Source organism: Quercus suber, unplaced genomic scaffold (assembly GCF_002906115.3).
Source record: "Quercus suber isolate HL8 unplaced genomic scaffold, Cork oak 2.0 scaffold_182, whole genome shotgun sequence".
Classification (NCBI taxonomy): domain Eukaryota; kingdom Viridiplantae; phylum Streptophyta; class Magnoliopsida; order Fagales; family Fagaceae; genus Quercus; species Quercus suber.
In genome coordinates this window covers 838,361-860,578 of record NW_027069640.1, presented here as the reverse complement: position 1 = coordinate 860,578, position 22,218 = coordinate 838,361, and the positions used below count along the sequence as shown (strand labels likewise).

The following is a 22,218-nucleotide window of genomic DNA, read 5'->3' as shown; positions in this document are numbered from 1 at the left end:
TCACCTCCCCCCCCCCCCCCCCCCCCCCCCCAAAAAAAATAAAAATTTTCTTTTGAAATCATTTTTTGGGTTTTGTCAAACATTGGGTCCTTGGCGACGTAATTCTTGTGTCTTTAGGGTAGGGTGTGTGTATGTAAGTCTCTTTTCCTTGGTGAGTGTTTGGATTCACGTTTTTCCCTCACGTTTGCATTTTTTGAGTTTTTTTTTTTTTTTTTTTTAAGCGTGTATGAATAGTAACCGCACTGTTCATGCACATGGATTCACTATGTTGGGGACAAAGTGCACTGTTCACATACTATTCATGGGTCCCATGGCACTATTCATATATTTAAAAATTATTTTGCTACAGTATTTTCAGTTTTTAGTTTTCAGCAAAATAAGTTGTATCCATGACGAACCCTTAATAAGAAATTTAAAAGTAAAGGGTCTCAGACCGGAGCCGGAAATTTGCCTAGGGAACGTACCCCCTATTTTTATAGGTTATCTTTTAAAATTTTTAATCATTATAAATAATATTTTAAAAAAATTTATAATATAAAAAAAAGAGGGTGAGGGGCCATGGCCCCCACCCTTGGCTGTAGCTGTTCCGCCCTTGTATGGGGTCATTTTCCTTAGTCCGTAGTTTTGCCAACTTAATTGCTAGGATTCCCTAAGGCTAAGATGATGAATCCCCTCTCGGCTGTAGCTTTGCCACTTGCTAAGATGATGATCCCCCCGCCCTGTAATTGACTAACATGATGGATGTTCGTGTGTGACACCAACTATCTTAATTCTTGAGTGTTAGTATCGAAGAACCTGTAGAGGAGAGGCTTGGCAATGTTTGTGTGATTCATGAGAAATGGTAAGAAAACGAGGTTTTTGTTTGGTAAAAAAAAAAAAAACGAAGGAAAAGTGTGAAATGGTAATGGCCAATTATTTGGTGCCACATGCCTTACTCATGTCTGAAATTTTTTTTTTTTTTAATGTAAATAGATTCTAAATACTTATAGGATAAATTACACTTTACTACCTTAAACTAGTCTAAATTACACTTAAACTATTTGAATGCAAATCTTACACCTTAAATTATGACCCTTATTACACTTTGCACCATACGTTAATTGTATTGTTATGTTGGACAGAAATTTATAGCACATGAATTGCATGTGAGTTAAGTGACACAATATTAAAAGACCAAAAACCCCCCATTTTCTAATCAATTAAGAACAAAACTCTCTCTCTCTCTCTCTCTCTCTCTCTCTCTCTCTATGTGTGGAGTAGCAGCTCCCCTTTCCAAATCAAAATCTGTATAACTATAAATCCCCAAAGCTAAATCATCAACGGCTAAACCATACTCCACCACCACGATGATTGCACCTACCATTGCAACAAAATTCCTATGTATCAAAACTTGTTCAAAGTTCTAATTAAACAAATGTAGTTCATTACCATTGTGGAGCATTTTTTTTTTCTTACTTTTTTGAGTAAGTAGCAGCAAAGAGATGCCCATTTTCTATCTAAAACCCTTTTATTTCCAGAAAAAAGGTAATTTCTATATATGTTGTAATATAGCAAGAATATGAAAGTGATTTTATTTGATGGACATAAAACACAAATTAAATAGTTTATTTAAAACAAATTCTTGACAAGATGTGAGTTTCAATTAGCTTAACTAGTAAAGTCTCTAATGATTGTATAAAAGATCTGGAATTCAATTCCCGCCTACACTAAAAATTAATTGGTGTCTTGGTCTACACCAAAAATTAATTGGTGTCTTAGTCTAATGATAAAGTGTTATCATCAGGAACAGATGTTATAAGTTAAAACTCTCTCTGAAAAAAAATTCTTGAAGAGATACAACGACTTATTATTTGATAATTCAACCAATACAATGGGGTTGGAGAATTCAAATTGTAGATATCTTTATTAGAAATACATAAGATAAAAGTTAACAAAAGCTGATAGAAGGATATAGAGTGAAACATTTTTAAAAGTTTAGTGAAAAAATAAACCCTTTAGAGTTTAAGATGAAAAGTGAACTTCATGCAAAATTTAGGACAAAAAATATATATATTAGAATAATGACGTATAAAATTGAGAGGTTTCAAAAATTTATGTAACATAACCAAAAGTCAAAATTTTATATATCATTTAATTTATTTAAAAGACCAATATCATTCTTTCACTAAAGTGTAAGTAAATTAGGGTAGTTTTCAAAACATGTACCTTTTATTTGAAGGACAACACATTAAATGATGTACAATTAAGAAAAAAAAAATTGATTTGCTAAATTAGACTAGCAATATAAATAAAAGGAAAAAAAGGAAGGCAACAAATAATCTTTCCCCCAAATCTACCATTCCCTTTACTTCCATTTTGGATTAAAATTGAGAGAGCATGAAACAAAATATTTTAAATTTAATTAAAAATCAATCCATAACATAAATCATTTTCTAGCATTTTTTTCCTACTAACCAAACAACACGAGAGATGAAAATTTTTCTCTTCCATTCCTTCTCCTTCTCCACTTTTTCTTTTCATTGTTCTCAGTTCTCACCCTCATTTTGTGAAATATAGTGTAGATAAGATCTTAGTTTTTTCTTTTTTCTTTTTTCTTTTTGGGTTATGAGTAAGCCCTAAACCATATCCAACTTCTTGATCTAGCACCTAAGAAAGTTCGTCATTAGGGGCTTCTAGGAGCTATATTTTTCATTTATAATAAATCTTTTACAGTAAACTTTATAATTTTAATAATTTTTGTTTAAAAAAAAAAAAAAATCTTTCTGCACATGTCATTAGCCATTTAACAGATCAAATTTGGTGTGCCGGGTGAGATATCTCGAGCCATTACCATATTCATATTCATTCGTGCCATGCATGAGTTGTATAGTTCCTCTCTCTCTCACATATATCTTTTCTTTTTTATTTTCTCTCTCTTCACACTTCTATAAATTTCCACCTAACTAGTCAATAACCCTACAAACCCACCAACGCTCTAAAAAATAATGATGCACACAAAACTCAGCCCCATGGCTTCTCTCCTTTTTATCTTTCTCACATCTCTCACTGTAAGCACTCTGACTCTTACTCTTACATAATAGATGAAAGTAGGATAATGCTTCCCGTTAATTGTGTTGAGTCAATGTGTTATAGATGTTTGTTATAATTTTAACGCTTATATATGTTTATTAGCTTCCTTGGCATAGTAAGACTGTTTGTAATTCTTGGTCGTAGGAGTCCAATATATATACTATAGTTATTGCTTTACTTGTGTCCAGGCGTTTGGGAGAAGATTATATGTGGAGTGAGTCCCATGATAAGAAGTTGTTGAGTCTCACTTTGTTTCCACGTTCTCTTAATGCAGGTTGGGTCGGCCAATGATCAAAACCCGTTGTCCCAGGAGTCCTATCTGATTTGGTATTGGAACAAACAGACCGCAAACAGCCACACCAAGCCAGTGTTTCTCCTATCCAAAGCGTCCCCACTAAGCGCCGTTGAGTCAGTCAGTTTCTCCAAACTTGCCACCACCCACAATGTCACAGGGTCAATTTTTCTTTCAAATTTTCTGCCTATGATGGCACTAAGCTCCTGACTTAGTCTCAGCCAATACACCACACAAAACACTGTAGGAACACTTAGAACAGAATTATCAAGTGAATTCACACACACAGCGCACACACAGTATTTACAAGGCACCAACTCTAACTATTATTACTCAAAATCAAGTATAAAGGAAGCCTAGAGAATACACACGAAATTCTCTAAGCCAAAATTACACACTTTGCTATTGACAACCCCAATACCCTAGGATAAATGCACAGAAATAACTGTCACAGCAGTTATTGCCAAGTAACTGCCCCCTGTCCAGGACTTGCTACCACATGTGGTCTAACTTAGGACACCTTCAATTGATGTTGTCTTGACCTGCTCTCCACGTTTTCAAACCCTACACAGCAGGTCTGAACATCCAGAAAGTTAGGAACTGCTTGGTAATTGCTGATAACTACTGATAACTGCACACTCTCCACATGCTAGCCCATATCTCAACACATCATGGGGCCTCTACCCATGCTCCAGCAGCCCACACACAATCATTTCCTCACGTTTTAGAAGTCTTGGCCCCTGCCCAAGCCCTTCTCATCAGCATCACAGCCCACACAGCATGCCTATATGTAGCACATCAAGTAATTGTCATCAGCCCACTCACACAAGTCCATGCATTATGGCGGTACCAACCAGCCTAATGCCTTGCACAGCATATGATTATCACAGCAGCCCAGCACTGCCTTGCACTCAAGCCACCAAGCCCACACACAAAGCAACCATCAACCAAGCCACCATTGCCATGCACCATCCCATAAGATTAGCACCACCTGCTACTGCCTAACATTAAAATCTATTCCTGCCCACCATGGCCCTCCTTTGCCATGGCCTTAGGGCATCATATGAAGCAAGATGCCTCTATATGCTACCCCAATTCATGCTCATCACTCTGAATCTAGTAGGGAAACTGGGCTTGTCCCCCTCTAAGAGCAGTTAAGAGCTTCATTAGATAGGCATGAGGAGCCATTGGTGTGTTGAGAAAACACAGAGCCAAGTAACTGGCCTGATGTTGCCCAAGCACTCCAATTCCTCAAGCCATCATTCGCAACGTGTAAAGCTCCTAACAAACCTCCCTCACCAAAAGAAGCCGACGTAATCGTTGGTAAGGTATCCTCAAATTCCTTCACCTCTTTCTCAAACTACCATAATGTAGATGCCTTCTCCCAACTTGCCTTTGATTCAGCTACCCCTTTCCACTTCACTAAGTTGTAAGTTATCATATTTCCTCCCTTTCGATAACCTCTCACCTTCTTGTCAAGGATTCTGTCCACTTCTCGATCAAACTGAACCATGACAGTAGGTAGGGCACGTCTTGCCTCATTCCTAGCAGGATCTTTTGCATCCCTATGATAAGGCTTTAAGAAGCTCACATGAACAAGTATTGAATAAGCCCCATAACCAATCAGTGATTAAACTTGAAGCCAGAGGGAAATCTCTTCCAAGATCACAAAGAGGCCCAAGAACGAACCATTTTTGCCATCATTGTGGATTTCAAAGACACACCAAACCAAATTGTCATAAGTTTAGAGCATTGAAGAATGCAACTGGTCAAAGGTCAAGAGGACCAAGAAATGACAAGAGGACTTGGGTTGTTGAGTCATCAAGAGGTCGAAATGGTAATCCTGGTGTGATGAACGTGATGAAGATGATCGGTGCATTCACCACCTGCTTGGAAAGCTGTATTAGAAGGTTTGAAAGTCCTAACTCTCGTGCCCAATCCTATAGGGATATCACCCCAAACACAGGTGACGTGTGAGTGAAGAGAGGTACTCATGCATAAGCATTACACCATGTCCATGCATTAATACTTCCTATGTTATGTGACTATGCTTGGTTGTGTGTTTTTTACTTGTTTGAGTTAAAATTTGTTTGGTTGTTTATTTATTTCTTTTTAAATGTTTTTACATTGTTGGTTTTGTTCAATCTTTTCTTGATTTTGTGTCAAAAATTCAAAAACACATAAAAAGTAAAAAATCCAAAAAGTTTGATCGACTTTGTTGAGTTTTTGTCTCAAAACATGTTTTGCCTTGTACCTTTGTACTAATGGCTTTGTGCATCTACGAGCTTAGCTTGTTCCCTATGCACTCATATCATTGTGGAAGAAATCTTGAAATCTATGTGACTATTGTAAATAGATCTTCAACCTTGTCATGAATGATTAGTGAATGGTTTTGTTAATCTTGAGACATGCATAAACTTATGCCTATATATCTTCCCACTATTTTATTTTATTACTTTTATTTAAAGAGCTCACCAAATGTAAATCTCCAAATGAAAAGAGATATTGAGCTATAAAAGCCTATCGCGCATACTAGTATTTGACTAAGAAAAAGGGAAAGCGACCAAAAATAAAATGTATGATGCCCAAAAAGCCAGAAGCTAACTCATCAAATTGAAATATCAAAAATGTCAAGTATCGATCTCTCAATAAGATATATTGTTTCAAAAAGATCAAATGATATGATGTATATGAAGCCAAATGAAAAGTTTCAAAGTTATGATTATCAAGTTGTATGTGGAAGGTCATATATGCATATTTCTATAATTGAATGGGTCACATTATCTAGTGTTAAATGTATATGTCTTGGTTGAATTGATCATTGAAGCTTCACATTAGACTAAAGACTATCTCATTTCTGATATCCACACACATCACACATGTCTATGTTCAATGAATGTCATATTCATTTGTGTGATTGTACTTGATTAAATATGTTTTCATATGCTTAATCTTTGTTGATCAAACACAAAAAGATTTTTAAGTGTTTTAGTTGTTTTTGGAAAATTTTTTTATGAAAATTTCAAAAAATTGTGGCCATGTTCTGGCAACTCAGTCGCGGATTAGTCCAATCGCGTGCCTCCTGTCGCAAACATTACTTAGAAGGTCTTCGCGACACATTGGCGAGTTAATGTCCTAGTCGTGAAAAATACTTAGAATATTTTTTAAAAATTGGGTTTTTATGTTTCTCGCAACTCACTGTGGCAACTTGTTCGCGGGTGGAAGGTCCAGTCGCGAGGGGTATGCAGAGATTTTCATGGCTTACCTCGCGACTTTCTCGTGGGTAGACCTTTCAGTCGCGAAAAACACTTAGAAATTTTTTTTTCAAATTTTTGTTTTTAAGTGTTCTAGCAGCTGGCCCTGGCAACTTGCAAGCGATTTGACTCAGTCGCAAAAATCATGTGTTTTGCATTTTAAGAGCAGTTTTTAAAATTTTTTAGTTTTCCCTCGAACTTTTGTGACTGTTCATTGTCTTCCCCATTTCAACTCTCTCTCAAACTCACCGTGTCACTCTCGAAAAACCTCCATTTTTGCATCATTTCAACCATAAATCTTCAAGGAAAAGGTATGGATTTTCTCTTTCTCACAACATATTTCATGTTTTGAGCTTTATTTTCTTGAATCTGTGAGTTATGATTCTGATTTGTGATATTTGTTGTTTTGGATATGGGTTGGGTTTATGTTTGTGAGTTTGGGTGTTTTGGTTTGGTTAATCTTTTTTCTAGGATACTAAATATGGTTGTTATCATGTTTTAGTTTCACTGTTGGAGTTTGTGCTTTGATCTGTGTTGGTTGGTATATCTCATACCCATGTCAATTTGTCTCATTGTCATATGTTATTTGTTTGGGGTTACTGTGACTTACTTTGTTTCTGATTATTGTTGATTCTTATTGGCTGAGTTATATTTTATTACTTTATTGTTGTTTTTGTCCTCTGATATCATGTGTGTTGATTCTACCTTGAGGATATTGTCTGCTCTGTGTTGGTTTGAACATCTCATACTCATTAAGATATGTCTTATAGACATACTCATGCATGTTGAAGTCTGTGATTAGGAATATGCCCTAGAGTGTTCTTGATTAAGTTTTTGTGCTCACTGTCACAATATGTTAGGCATAACTATTGTTGATAGTTTCCTTTTGGTTTGAGCTATCCTTTTCAATGTATGTATCTCATCTAAATTTGGTCTTAGTGGTGGTATAGTCATATGTTCTTTTCAATCATACTAACCTGTTACTAATGTTTGAAGTTCCATCCATTGTGCTATGTTCTTGTGGCCTTTTCTGCTATGTTTACATATGACTCCTTGTGGACGACTAAATTTCTCGGTTTGAAATAAAGTCAAACAAGTAAAATAGTGTCACAAATGCGAATTTGTATTGAATATATGTGTGGTACAATTCTCTATAATTACAAAAGAGTGATCCTCTGATTCGATCTCCTTGAAAGATTTGTTAATTGGATTTGTGGTAATGTGATTTTCACTTGAACACAAAGTATCCTTCAATTTGGTTGAAGGATGGGTCGAAGATTGTTGAAACGGAATTACAATGAATCTCTGGCTATGAGCTTGTTGGAAATCCTTTGTTCTTCACGTTCTTCGTGTTCTTCGTGTTCTTGGTGCGTTCTTCGTCTTCGAAGATTTGTGGTGGAAGTTCTTCGGGGCTTTAGAGGCTTGAATCCGTAGAACTTCGCTGATTTGTGATTTGTGAGGTTTCTGGAGGCTTTTGAGCTTGATTCCAGTGAACTTTGAGATTTAGGAATATGATTTGGATGATTCCTCTTCGAATGTTCTTGGTATTCGAAGGTTTGTGGTGGAAGTTCTTCGGGGCTTTAGAGGCTTGATCCGTAGAGCTTCACTGATTTGTGATTTGTTGATGTTTCTGGAGGCTTTCGAGCTTGATTCCAGTGAACTTTGAGATTTAGGAATATGATTTGGATGATTCCTCTTCGAATGTTCTTGGTATTCGAAGGTTTGTGGTGGAAGTTCTTCGGGGCTTTAGAGGCTTGATCCGTAGAGCTTCACTGATTTGTGGTTTGGTGAGGTTTCTGGAGGCTTTTGAGCTTGATTCCAGTGAACTTTGAGATTTAGGAATATGATTTGGATGATTCCTCTTCGAATGTTCTTTGTATTCGAAGGTTTGTGATGGAAGTTCTTCGGGGCTTTAGAGGCTTGAATCCGTAGAGCTTCGCTGATTTGTGTTTTGTGAGGTTTCTGGAGGCTTTTGAGCTTGATTCCAGTGAACTTTGAGATTTAGGAATATGATTTGGATGATTCCTCTTCGAATGTTCTTTGTATTCGAAGATTTGTGGTGGAAGTTCTTCGGGGCTTTAGAGGCTTGAATCCGCAGAGCTTCACTGATTTGTGCTTTGTTGGTGTTTTCGGACACTTTAGGCTTGATTCCCGCAAACTTTTGGATCTAGGCGGATGATTTGGATGATTTCTCTTCGAATGTTCTTCGTATTCGAAGTTGAAGTTCTTGAAGTTCTTGGAGGCTTTAGAGCTTGGTTCCGGCAGAGCTTCTGGACTTCTGAATCTTCTCTGATGCTGCTTGTGCTTCAAATGGCTCTTGGTGTCCTCCTAATGGCTTAGGAAGGCTTCTATTTATAGGAGTTTTGGGGTAGGTAAGCGACACGTGGCGGAGTCTGATTGGTGACACGTGGCAGAGCTTGATTGGTCCGCTTACGTCATCGCCTGCACGTGCGAGGCTGATTGTGTCATCGCTTACACGTGCGAGGCTGATTATGTCATTGCTTACACGTGCGATGATGTGTGATTGGTTCTTGTATGACACTTGGCGAATTTCTGTTGGCTTCTGAATAGCAATAGTAAAACCTAGCAGTAGCATGTGGCGCTTTGTAATTGGCTGCATTTTGTGGACTTAGTAGTGTGACGTGTCAGCTTGTGATAGGTCGGGAATTTTCCCTGTCTACAAATGCCCCCTCGAGACTCGTTCACACACACAGTTTCAGAGTGTGGTGTGAGAATGAGTTTCGAAAACAGACTTTTACTCCTGGCTCTTCAAATGAAGTAATTGGAGGTGGCGGAGCTTTTAGCAGGATGAGATAATTTCCGAGGAGTAGACCCACCCATATGAAAGGATCTGGTAAGACCGAAAAGGGGTCTGCCTGTATTTGAATGGTCTTGCATGACCGAGCCTTCTCAGCAGAGATTAAGTTGAAGTAACTTCAGAAGAGTGTTTTTGGATTGTTGGCGGCGATCACATGGTGTAGAAGATGGGGAAGATGCGAGGATGGTGGTTGGGTACAGCATGCGGAGCCATGGGGCTAGCCTCGTGCTTTTAAGAGCCGCTGGTGAAGTTATATCAGAAGAGTATACTTCGGATTACGGCGAGGCCATGTGGGAAAGTGATTGAGTGCGCATGCGTCATCGTTTTACCCAGGTTGAAGTAATTTCAGAAGCTTATGGATCCTGGAGATGACGGTGTTGGTGGTGAAGAAGACGGGGATGAAGCAAAGCGAATGGGTGAAACATACGCCACCATGGTTCTGATCCTGTATGTCGGGAACCCTCTGGTGTAGGTGTTTCTAGGAGATACACCTTTGAAAATGGGGTGGCTGTATGTTTGCATGTGGTCTGACAGTGAGTCGTAGAATGTGCATGCGTGATTGGACCATACTGACAGACGTTAAGTTGAAGTAATTTCAGAAAAGTGCATTCTGAAATACTTCAAGTTGAATTTAAGTTGGAGTAATTCCAGAAAGTGTGTTTTGAGGTACCAGCAACGATGACCTCTGGATCCCACGCTGATGGGAACATGGAATATGGCTTTGGCAACCCTTTACCAGCCCCAAAGGCTGAACTCTGATGAGCTGGTGCCCCGGAGGTTGTTTCAAGTGTTGGATGAAAGACAATTTGTAGGATACCCCAACACTTTTTACCATCTTCACCTATTGACACTTGTTGGGAAAGCACAACAAAGTGAAAGATGGAGCTAACTTGTGATTCTGGTCTTAAAAACCAGCCAAGTTGCTGTTTGTTCCGAACCGCTGCTTCTGTTGGAAGACCAAGCAATTGAATAGAGACTACAGGAGCCTTGAGGTTAGGCATAGGTGTCTCTGCTGGACTTGGATGTCCTGGCCAACCAAATCTGAAGAAGCATGGAACCACAATGCAGGCCTTGTTATGAATAACTTTATGGACAAAGGTGGTTGTTAGGTGGAGAAACCAAATTTGTTTGGATCTCAAAACTACAATGATGCTGTGATGAGGGTTTCTACCGAACCATGAGAGGGTTGATTTCAAACTGATTGTGAAGTGATATTGGTTGCTGAGTGTTGAGAATGATGAAGCCATAGTGAGAAATGGCTGTGAGAAGGAGGACTTGAAAATTTGAAAGAAGCAAATCTTCATTTCATGACTCAGGGTTTTTCTGGATGAGTTTTTGGTGAATCCGGCCCTTTTATTTATAGCAGAGAGATGAAGAATGGTAGATGGAGTAGTCAAGAATGGCGGATGGAAATTTTTGGTGAGAATGGTAGATTCTTGACTGGTAGATGCCGAATGGTAGGTGGGAATGTTTGGCACCGAAAGGGGAGTGGTAGGTTGGACGGGTGACCCGATGTGATTTTAAGTTCAAGACACACTTGTGAGAGTTTATCTGTACTTTTGAAAGGGAAGTCTTGATAGAGCCTGGAGAATAACCTTGAGAGGGTTCAAACCAAGTGGATGAATCTCAAATTTTGATATTGAGAGCTTTAGTTTTGGACATTGTCAGTACTTCGGAGATGTGAGTCAGATTGGTGATTTCCAAGTCACGAAAAACTATGCAAGACAAGTCTGGCTTGAAAATCTTGACTTTGGGTTAATTTCAACACAAAAGACAACTATCTTGGAATTGAGTTATTTGTGCAATTTCTGAGTCTCAAATGATGAAACGGATTCCAAAATTGGAATGTACACGAAAAATTGAGCAAGATAGGTCCATCTTAAAAATTTTGACTTTCGGTCAACATTTTCGCAAAAGTCAACTTTTTTGAAATTGGACGTTTGCACAATTTCCAAGTCTCGAATGAAGAAACAGATCCCAAAATCGAAATGTACTCGAAAAACTGAGTGGGACAGGCCGGTCTTGAAAATTTTGACTTTTTGGTCAAAGTCAAAGGTCGAACTTGGTCAAAGCCTTTTTCTTTTTCTCTTTTTTTCTTTTTTCTTTTTTTTTTTTTTTCTTTTCGGTTCGGACCGGGTCAGATTTTCGGGTCAAACCGGGTCGGTCTGGTCAAACGGGTCAGACCGGGGTTCTGGATGATGACGTCATCCATGACGTCATAGAGGCGCGTGTAGCGCGTGTGGTAACTGCCAGCGCGTGAGAGCGCGTGAACAGTGTGGGAGCGGCGCGTGATGCGCGTGAATCTGAGACTTGGACATCCGACGCATCTGGTGGCGCGTGGAGGCGCGTGCCTCACTTTTTGTACCTGAAATTTTCAGGTTTTATAGATCTAAGGCCGTTGAAGACGCCTGTAGGGTCAGTTTTGTGAAACTTGGATCATATTTGCACAGATTTGAAGGATGAGGGCGCGATTTCCGAAACTCTTTACAGCGCGTGGAGGCGCGTGGCTAGGCTTTTGGGATCGAATTTTTTGGGTTTTGTAAATCGGAGCCTTCTGGATCGACTGGTAATGCCATTTCCTTGAAATGAAGTCTGGGTTTGTACAAATACGAAGGAGCAGGCCGCGACCCTCTGAAGCTTTTTGCGGCGCGTGAAGGCGCGTGGTTTCTCCGTTGAGACTGACTTTTCTGGGTTTTGGAGATCTTTGTCCGTTTAAGATCTCTGTGGGGTCAGTTTCGTGAAATGATCTTTGGATTTTCACAAATTTGGAAGAGAAGGCCGTGCGTGAATTTGTCTTATATTAGACTGATGTGGCTTTTCTGCAGCTCTGACAAGGCGGTGCCAAGAAACTTACTAAATGTCTCTTTTGTTTGCTGAATTTTATTTTCAAAATTCGGTGCAGACTTCTTTGATTTTTAGTGCTGTGAGTTTGCAAAATCTCACTTTGAGCGTATGCTATTTTCATGCACGCGAACACCATTTTTTTCCACTTGTCGGTTGGTGAACCATTTAATAGTTTGCTGACTTTCTTCATTTTTCTTGCCTTCTATCTCAGAAGTTTTCTATATAAAGGCATGTTATTGCCTTCCTTTATCACTGAGACACATGCTGAACATTCAGCTTTCTTCTCCTGCTTTCAAGAATTTTTTTTTTTTTTTTACGTGCTTTGAGACCTTTTCCTGACAAAATTTTTTGTTGCTTGTTTTTGTTTTGCAGCATTGGTTTTTTTTGGCAATTAAGCTGCACCAACACTTGTCTTTTCAACGCAGCCATCTCAAGAGTCTTTGCAACAACGTTTCTGTGAGGATATTCAGCCAGGCAACAATGCTATCACCAATACTTGTCTTTGAAGTCGTACTGGCTCTGATGTAGGCAATGAAGTAATGCTAGCACTTGTTTTTGTATGAAGGTGATCCACACTTGTCTTTGTCATGAAGCTGGGCCAACTCTTGCATTTGCATTGAAGCATCACCATTACTTGTCTACTGAAGCAATATTTGCACTCGTCTTTTTTAATGAAGCCTTTTCAACATGAAGCCACGTCAACACTTCACTTGCGCCGCAGCCATGCCAATATTCGTCTTTGCCATGACATCTCGTCAACACTTCATCTGTACTGAAGTCGCACCAATATTGGCCTTTGAAGTTGCATTAGTGCCAATTTTTAAAGGCGACAAAGTTCAAACATCAAGGGTACATAGTATTATCGCCAGACAACAAGATTTTAGAGATGTCATCAAGATTTTGAAGATGCAAGGAGCTCATTAAGACTTTGAAGATGCCAACGAACCCTTGAAGTTTCAAGAAGATTGCCACCAAAACTTTGAAGATGAAAGGAGCTCTCATTAAGATTTTGAAGATGCAAGGAGATGCCAATAAAACCTTTAAGTTTCAAGAAGCTCCTACCAAGACTTTGAAGATGCAAAGATGATGCCAACAGAATCTTGAAGTTTCAAGAAGCTCCCATCAAGACTTTGAGGATGCAAAGAGATGCCAATAAAACCTTGAAGATGTGAGAAGAATGCCGCCAAGACTTTGATATTGCACGAACATGCCCTTAGAGGAGAGATGACGCAACACCAACTTCAACACCAACTTTAGATGCTGGAGGAAGGTGACGTTGTCCAAATTTCAGAGACATGATGTGAAACGGCACCACTCAGAAGGGAGATGATGTGGTTCAAATTTCAGAGTTGTGAAGTGGCACAACCTAGAAGAGAGACGATGTAGCTTAGACTTGCAAGGTACAAGAAGATGCCCCCAGAAGATAAGTGATGTAAAACATACTTTAGAGACATGGGAGGATGTCCACAGAAGAGGGGCAATGCCATGAAGACTTCATTCTTTGCAAAAGAGGTTGAAGATTTTATTTTACTCCACAACCAAGAACTAACTTATGTTTATCATTAGTTCAAGGAAAGCCGAGTAACACCAATTCTTTGCAGCTGTCTTTTTCTACCACAATGATCTTTGAGTATCATGTAGTAAGGAATTGACTGATCCTAAGCAACGCCTGCCAATTAAAGGGATCTCAAAAGCATATTGACGACCTTTGAAAAATTCCTTAAGCTAGACTGGCAATCCTTCTTCTTTTTCATGTGACTGAACTTAGTAAATGATACCAAGTTGCCTACGTACCCCGGAAAGCGATCAAGTCATTACGTAGTTCAAATGGTTTTTTTGTTTTTTTTGTTTTTTTTTTGCAAAAAAGGAGGGCTCAGTGTGTAATAGTGGGTATCACCACTAATCGAACCCGAGACCTCTCAAGGGCGACTTGGGCATCCAACCACTACGCCACACTAGCAATTGGTGACATAGAGTGGGATTAATTTCTCTTTATTGGTATGCTTTCAAAGGTAATGGGAAGACATCATGTACCCTTGCAGCATTACAGTGGGCAGTTTAAGCTCTTGCCAAGGAGCAATCCTCGATGTTCAAGCGTAGAAGTGTTTAAGGAACTTCCCATTGATGGGGCCGATCCTTGCATCATCATTGTTGATCAACTTGTAAGCTTGGTTGGTGTTTGCCCCCTGCTTGAGAGTTGGAAGTACATCACAAGCAACGGTCACATGGTTTGACCCGACAACTTCATCAAAGTCTAGATCAATCTTGTTTTCTTTGGCAAGCTTCATGATTTGTTCTTTGAAGACGAAGCATTTTTGGATTGGGTGGCCAATGATGCGATGATATTTGCAATAGTTAGGGTCGTCAATTTTCCCTATGTCTTCTGGTCGCCTGCATTCTGGCAATTCAATCAGCTTTAATTGCAATAGTTGTTCTAAGATGTTTGGCACATCTTCATCAGGGAACGGATATGCTTTTTGCTCACGTTCCTTAAAAGTTAGGCGACGCACTTCGTTCTTTTGCCATCCTTCAAGCTGTTTTTCATTTGCCTTCGCTCCTCTTCTTGGAACCTTGACTTCGGTAGTGTTAACAACCATTGGGTCTTTGAGGCTGACTTTTGCATTCCTATCATTCCTCCTTACTTCCCTTTTGCTTTCCTCAGGTATGGGAGGGTTTGTACTTCCATGGCTAGCAATACTCAACTCCATGTCGTGTGCACGAGTTGCTAACTCTTCAAATGTTCGAGGCTTTATCCCTTGAAGGATGTAAAGAAGTCCCCAATGCATGCCTTGGATGCACATCTCTATAGCAGAAATTTCAGAAAGTCTATCCTTGCAATCTAAGCTCAAAGAACGCCACCGATTGATGTAATCAATGACGGGCTCATCTTTCCACTGTTTGGTATTAGTAAGCTCTATCATGCTCACTGTACGACGCGTGCTATAGAATCGGTCAAGAAACTCTCTTTCGAGTTGTTGCCAACTGTCGATTGACTCGGGTTCTAAGTCTGTATACCAATCAAAGGCATTTCCTTTGAGCGAACGGACAAATTGCTTTACAAGGAGGCCTCCTTGAGTCCCTGCGTTCTCACAAGTTTCTACAAAGTGAGCAATGTGTTGCTTAGGATTTCCATGGCCATCAAACTGCAAGAACTTGGGGGGTTGATACCCATTTGGCATCCTCATGTTGTCGATGCGCTTTGTGTAGGGTTTTGAATATGTGAGAGAACTTGTAGAAGAACCTCCATATTGTGCTCGGATGGTATTTGTTATCATGTCTTGTAATTGTTGGACTGATAACGAAGCAACCGAAGTAGATTGTTCTCGTCGGGGAGTGTTTTCAATTTCTCTCCCTTCGTCATCCTTTGCAGATGCGAATTTATGACTATGGCTTGATTCACCAAGATCTTGTACTTCGAGTTTGTTCATTAAAGTTGCAATTTGGAGGTCCTTATCTTCAAGTGCTTTTGTGAGAAGGACGACCCTTTGTTCCATTTCAACCATCTTTTCTTCCATTGTAGAGGTGTTAGTCATCATGACTGACACAACTTCCCAAGATGATGGAGAAGGAAGTGAATTGAAGTGAGCACATGAAATCTCATTTTTTGGGTTCCCTTTGATGGGAGAAAGATCGTGTGACCAACTTCTTGTGAAGGAAGAAGGGGATTTGCCCCCATACTTGAGGTGTTCCAAGGTGGAGACATCCTTGTTGATGACCTTGTTTCTTGTAAGAGGGTCTAAGGAGATGATTGTCTGGACCTTGGCTTCCTTGGTTGATTGAGATTGAAGTTGATTATTTGCTTTGGGTTGGCTACAATTGATTACACCAATGTAGTTGTTGGTGGTAGCCGTACCAAGTTTAGTTGAAGTAGCTGTTGAAGCTTGGATGTTCTTGCTAGAGGCCATTGAAGTTGGTAGCAAGATGATGATGATTTCTTTCTTTGAAGGAGAATGAGATGAGAGGCAGAGAAGTCCCACCGGGCGTGCCAGAATATGTGGACGACTAAATTTCTCGGTTCGAATTAAGTCAAACAAGTAAAATAGTGTCACAAATGCGAATTTGTATTGAATATATGTGTGGTACAATTCTCTGTAATTACAAAAGAGTGATCCTCTGATTCGATCTCCTTGAAAGATTTGTTAATTGGATTTGTGGTAATGTGATTTTCACTTGAACACAAAGTATCCTTCAATTTGGTTGAAGGATGGATCGAAGATTGTTGAAACGGAATTACAATGAATCTCTGGCTATGAGCTTGTTAGAAATCCTTTGTTCTTCACGTTCTTCGTGTTCTTCGTGTGTTCTTCGTGTTCTTGGTGTGTTCTTCGTCTTCGAAGGTTTGTGGTGGAAGTTCTTCGGGGCTTTAGAGGCTTGATCCGTAGAGCTTCGCTGATTTATGATTTGTTGAGGTTTCTGGAGGCTTTTGAGCTTGATTCCAGTGAACTTTGAGATTTAGGAATATGATTTGGATGATTCCTCTTCGAATGTTCTTCGTATTCGAAGGTTTGTGGTGGAAGTTCTTCGGGGCTTTAGAGGCTTGATCCGTAGAGCTTCACTGATTTGTGATTTGTTGATGTTTCTAGAGGCTTTTGAGCTTGATTCCAGCAAACTTTTGGATCTAGGCGGATGATTTGAATGATTTTCCTTCGAATGTTCTTCGTATTCGAAGTTGAAGTTCTTGAAGTTCTTGGAGGCTTTAGAGCTTGGTTCCGGCAGAGCTTCTGGACTTCTGAGTGCTTCCAATGGCCTGGTCCTCCTTGGATATCATCCCCTTTCAAATGCCTTAGGAAGGCTTCTATTTATAGGAGTTTAGGGGTAGGTAAGTGACACATGGCGGAGCTTAATTGGTGACACATGACAGAGTTTGATTGGTGACACGTGGCAGAGTTTGATTGGTCCGCTTATGTCATCGCTTACACGTGCGAGGCTGATTGTGTCATCGCTTACACGTGCGATGATGTGTGATTGGTCTTTGCATGACACTTGGCAAATTTCTGTTGGTTTCTGAATAATGATAGCAAAACCTAGCAGCAATATGTGGCGCTTTGTAATTGACTGTATTTTGTGGACTTGGTAGTATGACGTGTCAGCTTGTGATAGGTCGAAAATTTTCCCTGTCTACACTCCTACCAAGAAGAAAACCACAGCCAAGAAGGGTGATAAAAGGCTGAAAATGTACAACTCCAAGTTCAGATCTACACAACACTTTAAGAGATACAAAGTGTACTACTTGAATGTAACAATCATTCAAGAAAGATTTGTGAACTTAGTGAATTTGAAGGACACTTTCATTCCCAATTGTTTTGAGGGTAGAGGTTGGGATAAGTTGTTGAGTGACTTGCTTGGAGTGTGTGAACCTTTGATTAGGGACTTTTATGCAAATGCTGTGCTGAAAGAGGATGAAATTAATTGCTAGATAAGAGGAAAGGAATTCACTATAGATGCGGGTGATATAGATGAGGTGCTAGGACTTGAAGGTTTAGATGATCATGACTTCACCAATTACAAAGAAAAAATGTTATCTGATAGGCCAAAATCTGAATGACCCCTTGTGATTATACCAATTAATTAATTAGCCAAGTTATTTATTAATTAATTTATCATGCAAATCTGTGGAAGCACAAACAAATCACCAAATAACTAAGTATGCAGCAGAAATTAAATGACACGGTGATTTATTTACGAATAGGGAAAAACCTCACGGCAAAAACCCCACCGGGTGATTTTCAGGTCACCATTCCCGAAACTCCACTATTATCAAATCAAGCGGTTACAAGTAAAGGAATCCCAAGTATCTTACCAACCTACAGTTGAACCTTTACCCCAATACCCAATTGGACTTGATCTGTGGCGACAATTCCCACCTTTAATGCACGGCTCCTAAGTACGTGACTAACCAATGCACGGATCCCAGTACACGACTTCAGAACACCAACTTAAGGAAGAAAGGTTGGCTGCAAAGTTCTTCAGTTCATCCTACACGATGAAGATCAGGAAGATGCTTGGTCACAAAACCCTATGGTGCAAATACACAGCAACTTCTTCAAAGAAGATGAACTAGGTCAAGAACTTTGTCTTTTGATCACAATTTGCTTGAATAGAGATTGCTCAATGAGTTTGCAACTTATGTCACACTAGACGGCTCTTAAAACAATCCTTTTATATGTTTAGGATTTGGAGAAAAGAAGGCCCAAAAGCATATTCACAAATCTCAAGAAAATCAGATCAGAAAATCTGAAATATTAAATCTCGATAGATAGCAGGTGTCGAGGTAGCTATCGAGCAAATGTCGAGCTTTAATGAAATTGTACTTCAGCTTGCTTTTTCTGTGACAAACTTGATAACTTCAACACTTGACCTTGAAACCTTGTTTCTTGAAATATTAAAAACACCTAGAACTACCCAATTACAAGTAGAGTGCGTTTTGTCAAAGGATTAGCCAATTTACATAAATAAGTGACATATGTTCTTAACAAATGAAAACACATATGTCCTAACAATCTACCATTTGGCAATCTGTGACAAAACTACAACAAGCAAATGAACATATGAGAGAAGTCATAAATCACTAAACTCATATTCACTTGTTGAATACAATAAAATCTATCCTAACATAAACTCTTGAAAAACTTTGCAAGAAGAAAATTCATGGCAAGTAGACTTTGACAACCTATATTTCTGAAACACTTTAAACAAAACTCATCAAGGCATCTTGTGTGAAATAGAAATAATAGATTGCATACAAGTATAAAGAACATGTGTATAAAGATAGAAAAGAAACAACACGTGAAGAGAGAGGTGAAAGAAACATACATCCACATATATAAAGAAGTATAAGTACAATGTATGTAAAAATGGTCAAAGGATCTCATATACAAGATTAATGTATCTATAAAGAATAGAAAAGAAAAGATACATAAAAACCTCACTACATCCCTCAAGAATATCGGCACTCCCCCTATCAAAATATCCTATACTAACTCTCCCCCTAAGATGACTACTCTCATAACCCAAAACTACTTCCCCTTTTTTTCACGAGTGACAAAGGGTAGAGTGTCATGTAGACATCTCATCAGTAGAGCTAGCATCTCCATCATCATCATCATCATCATCATCTGCAGAATCTGAAGCTGCCAGAATAGGCGGTGAAGGAGTAGCCTCTAGAGCAAAACCACCCATGGTCACCTACCGTCGTGCAATACGACCAACACGAACATTCACCTGATACAACTCAGCAGAGAGTGTATCAAGGCGAGTGTCCATGCACTGCAGTTATGCCATAATGTCTCATAGAGATGCATCGCCCGTAGACGAAGAAAGAGCGGATGTAGATGGAGCTGATCTGGATGGAGCAGATCTGGATAGAGTCGAACGGGAAGGAGGAGTGGAATCCGTCTGTCGCGACCTAAACTGAGCCTCACTACGTTTTACGGTAGTGGCATTTATGGCAGATATGTGTGTAAAGTGGTCGGACACAGGAAAGGGAATGGAAAAATGGCATAAGATTCTCGTGATAGCGGAAGGAAAGATGAGCTTATCACGAGACGTCGAATCAAGATGAACATCTATAATGGAAAGAATAAAGTGAGAAGGAAAATCTATAGTGAGATGCTCAAGAAAAGATAGCAAAAATCGAGCACGAGGCTCTGTGATAGAGTTGTAGTGAGAGAGAGGATGGAGTACAAATGTCATCACCATATTTTGGAATCTAGGACCTTTAGTAAAAGGCCTACATGATGTGTACTGATGCTCACCCCAATCAACAAGACACTGACAAAAGGCAGAGATGAGCTCATCTTTGGACACAGTCCTCAGATGCTCACAAGAAGGACAGTGAGGAAACTCTATCCTAGGAACCTTAAGCACATCCGCAACTAGCTGCGGTGTGACAGGAATGCGCGTACCTCGAACGTGAGTGAAAAAGAGAGGTACTGAACGATCTATCCTGTGCATGTTGGAGTAAAACTCCTGAATCAGTACGAGAGGACAAGTGACCGGGACGTTACACAGTGACCCCCATCCCCTACTGTGAATGACAGAGGGAAGGTCAATGTCGATGAAGTCCGCCAGAATGACTTGGTGTTCCGAATGAACACCTCGTCGAGAAAAGTTCTCCGTAAATCTCTTGTGGGCATCTCCATCACGGAACCAAAGGTTAAGAGGAGCAAAGTCAGAAGAAGAGGAAGCTCCAGAACGTACAGGGTTCCGAGCAGGAGTGGATTTACGTTTGAGTGCCATAGACACTACTAACGTAAAAGAATGAGAAAGAGATAGAGAGGGAGACAATCAGAAAAGTCCCAACACAGTTCAAATAGAGCAAATATGATGAACAAAAAGAACGTATGCATGGGAATGCATGAGCATGTGACATGCAAAGCAAAAGACATCATGGGCTCAGCCCAATCCAATCCTACCAGCATACAACATAAAACACACATCTAAATGCATGTAAATGTGATGCTAATGCACGTGGAATGCAATGTATGTCATTTTGAAAGTATTTAAGTGAAAACGCAACCCAAAATTTCAATAAAACTCATTAATTTTGAAAAACCCCAAAAATTTCAAAAAAATCCCAAAACCTAGGTTTCAAAACATGCAATGCATGAAAAAGGAAGGGAAAAATGCACTTACCAAGTGATTGAAACCAAGGGAAGACCGAAATAGAAGAGGGTTTGAAGATTTGAGTGAGAAAAGGGTGTTTGGGAGGTGAACAGCCACGGACAGATCAAGAGAGATCGAGGGAATGAAGTCTGAATCGCGAAAAGTCCTTAAATAGACACTTCAGTAAATCTCGACAGCTGAGGTGTCGAGAGGTATCGAGGAAGCTGTCGAGGAGGTATCGAGAGAAATGGTCTTCGACAGATGGAGGTATCGAGAGGTATCGAGGTGCATGATCAAATTTCAAAGATCAAAAGTTCGATCAATCGACAAGGTGTCGAGGAGACAGAAACTTTCTCGATCGATCCATCAGGTGTCGAAAAGGTGTCAAGATTGCGATAAGAAAAAGGTTTGAGAAGCTTGACAGATGACCAGGTATCGAGGAGGTGTTGAGGAGGTGTCGAGCAACCAGTTAAAAGCAGTTTTTTGAGAAAAGAAAAACATAGACATGAAAGCAATCCAACATACACCTCAACCAATGAACCATTCAACATATAAAACTCTTAAAATCATCTCTCAACAAGAATTTAAGCACATGGATTGCTTAAAAACACACACACACACACACTAAACAAGTCTAACCAATTTTATTTTTCAAAAACAAGTTAAGACAGTTTAGTGAGCATACATTAGCATATGTAGAACCCTTGTGATGGCCAAATCACATTGTACCTACACATGTATCAAAAGTAGCAAAGAATATTGCGTGTTGTGTGTGAAAAACACCGCAAGATTGCATATGTGTACACATGTTATGACGATTTGAGATATGAGAAAATAACTTGTGAGTTAATTTCAACCTTTAAAAATTTAGAATTTCAAAAAACTCAAAACTAGAAAGTTGTAGATATTTAAGTCACGGTTCCAACCCATCTAGCCGTGTATCAATTGGATTTTTAAGGAGAGAGATACGCCCAAAATACTAATTAGTGCTCAAATCAGATTTTTCCTTATCAGATTCTGCCTCTTTGATTTCTTTCCTTATTTGAAGCTTCTAATCACGTTAGATGATCCAAGCACTCCAGCTGAACCTCCTTAGACATTTAGGCATGGTCCTTTAGCTCCACTTTAATTCTAGTTTGACCTCCATTCTTTCACAAATTACTGTAAACTCAACTTTCTCACATGATTCCTTAAAAGTAGAAAATTACACACAATGAATAGCATCTTTTTCAAGAAATTATGTAAAGATAAATAATATGGACTAATGCAAATCATGGCTTAATTATACAAATTAAGCATAGTAATAAAGAGATAACGCCCACATAAATATATAACAA

The 22,218-nt window shown here is 39.4% G+C and overlaps 1 long non-coding RNA gene across 1 annotated transcript; it reads left to right on the top strand.

Annotated features, from left to right (window-relative positions):
• Window positions 1–12,618: 12,618 nt before the first annotated feature.
• Window positions 12,619–13,880, top strand: LOC136069644 (uncharacterized). Its single transcript, XR_010630888.1, has 2 exons — window positions 12,619–12,842; window positions 12,955–13,880. It is a non-coding gene; the product is annotated as an uncharacterized LOC136069644 (long non-coding RNA).
• Window positions 13,881–22,218: the final 8,338 nt, after the last annotated feature.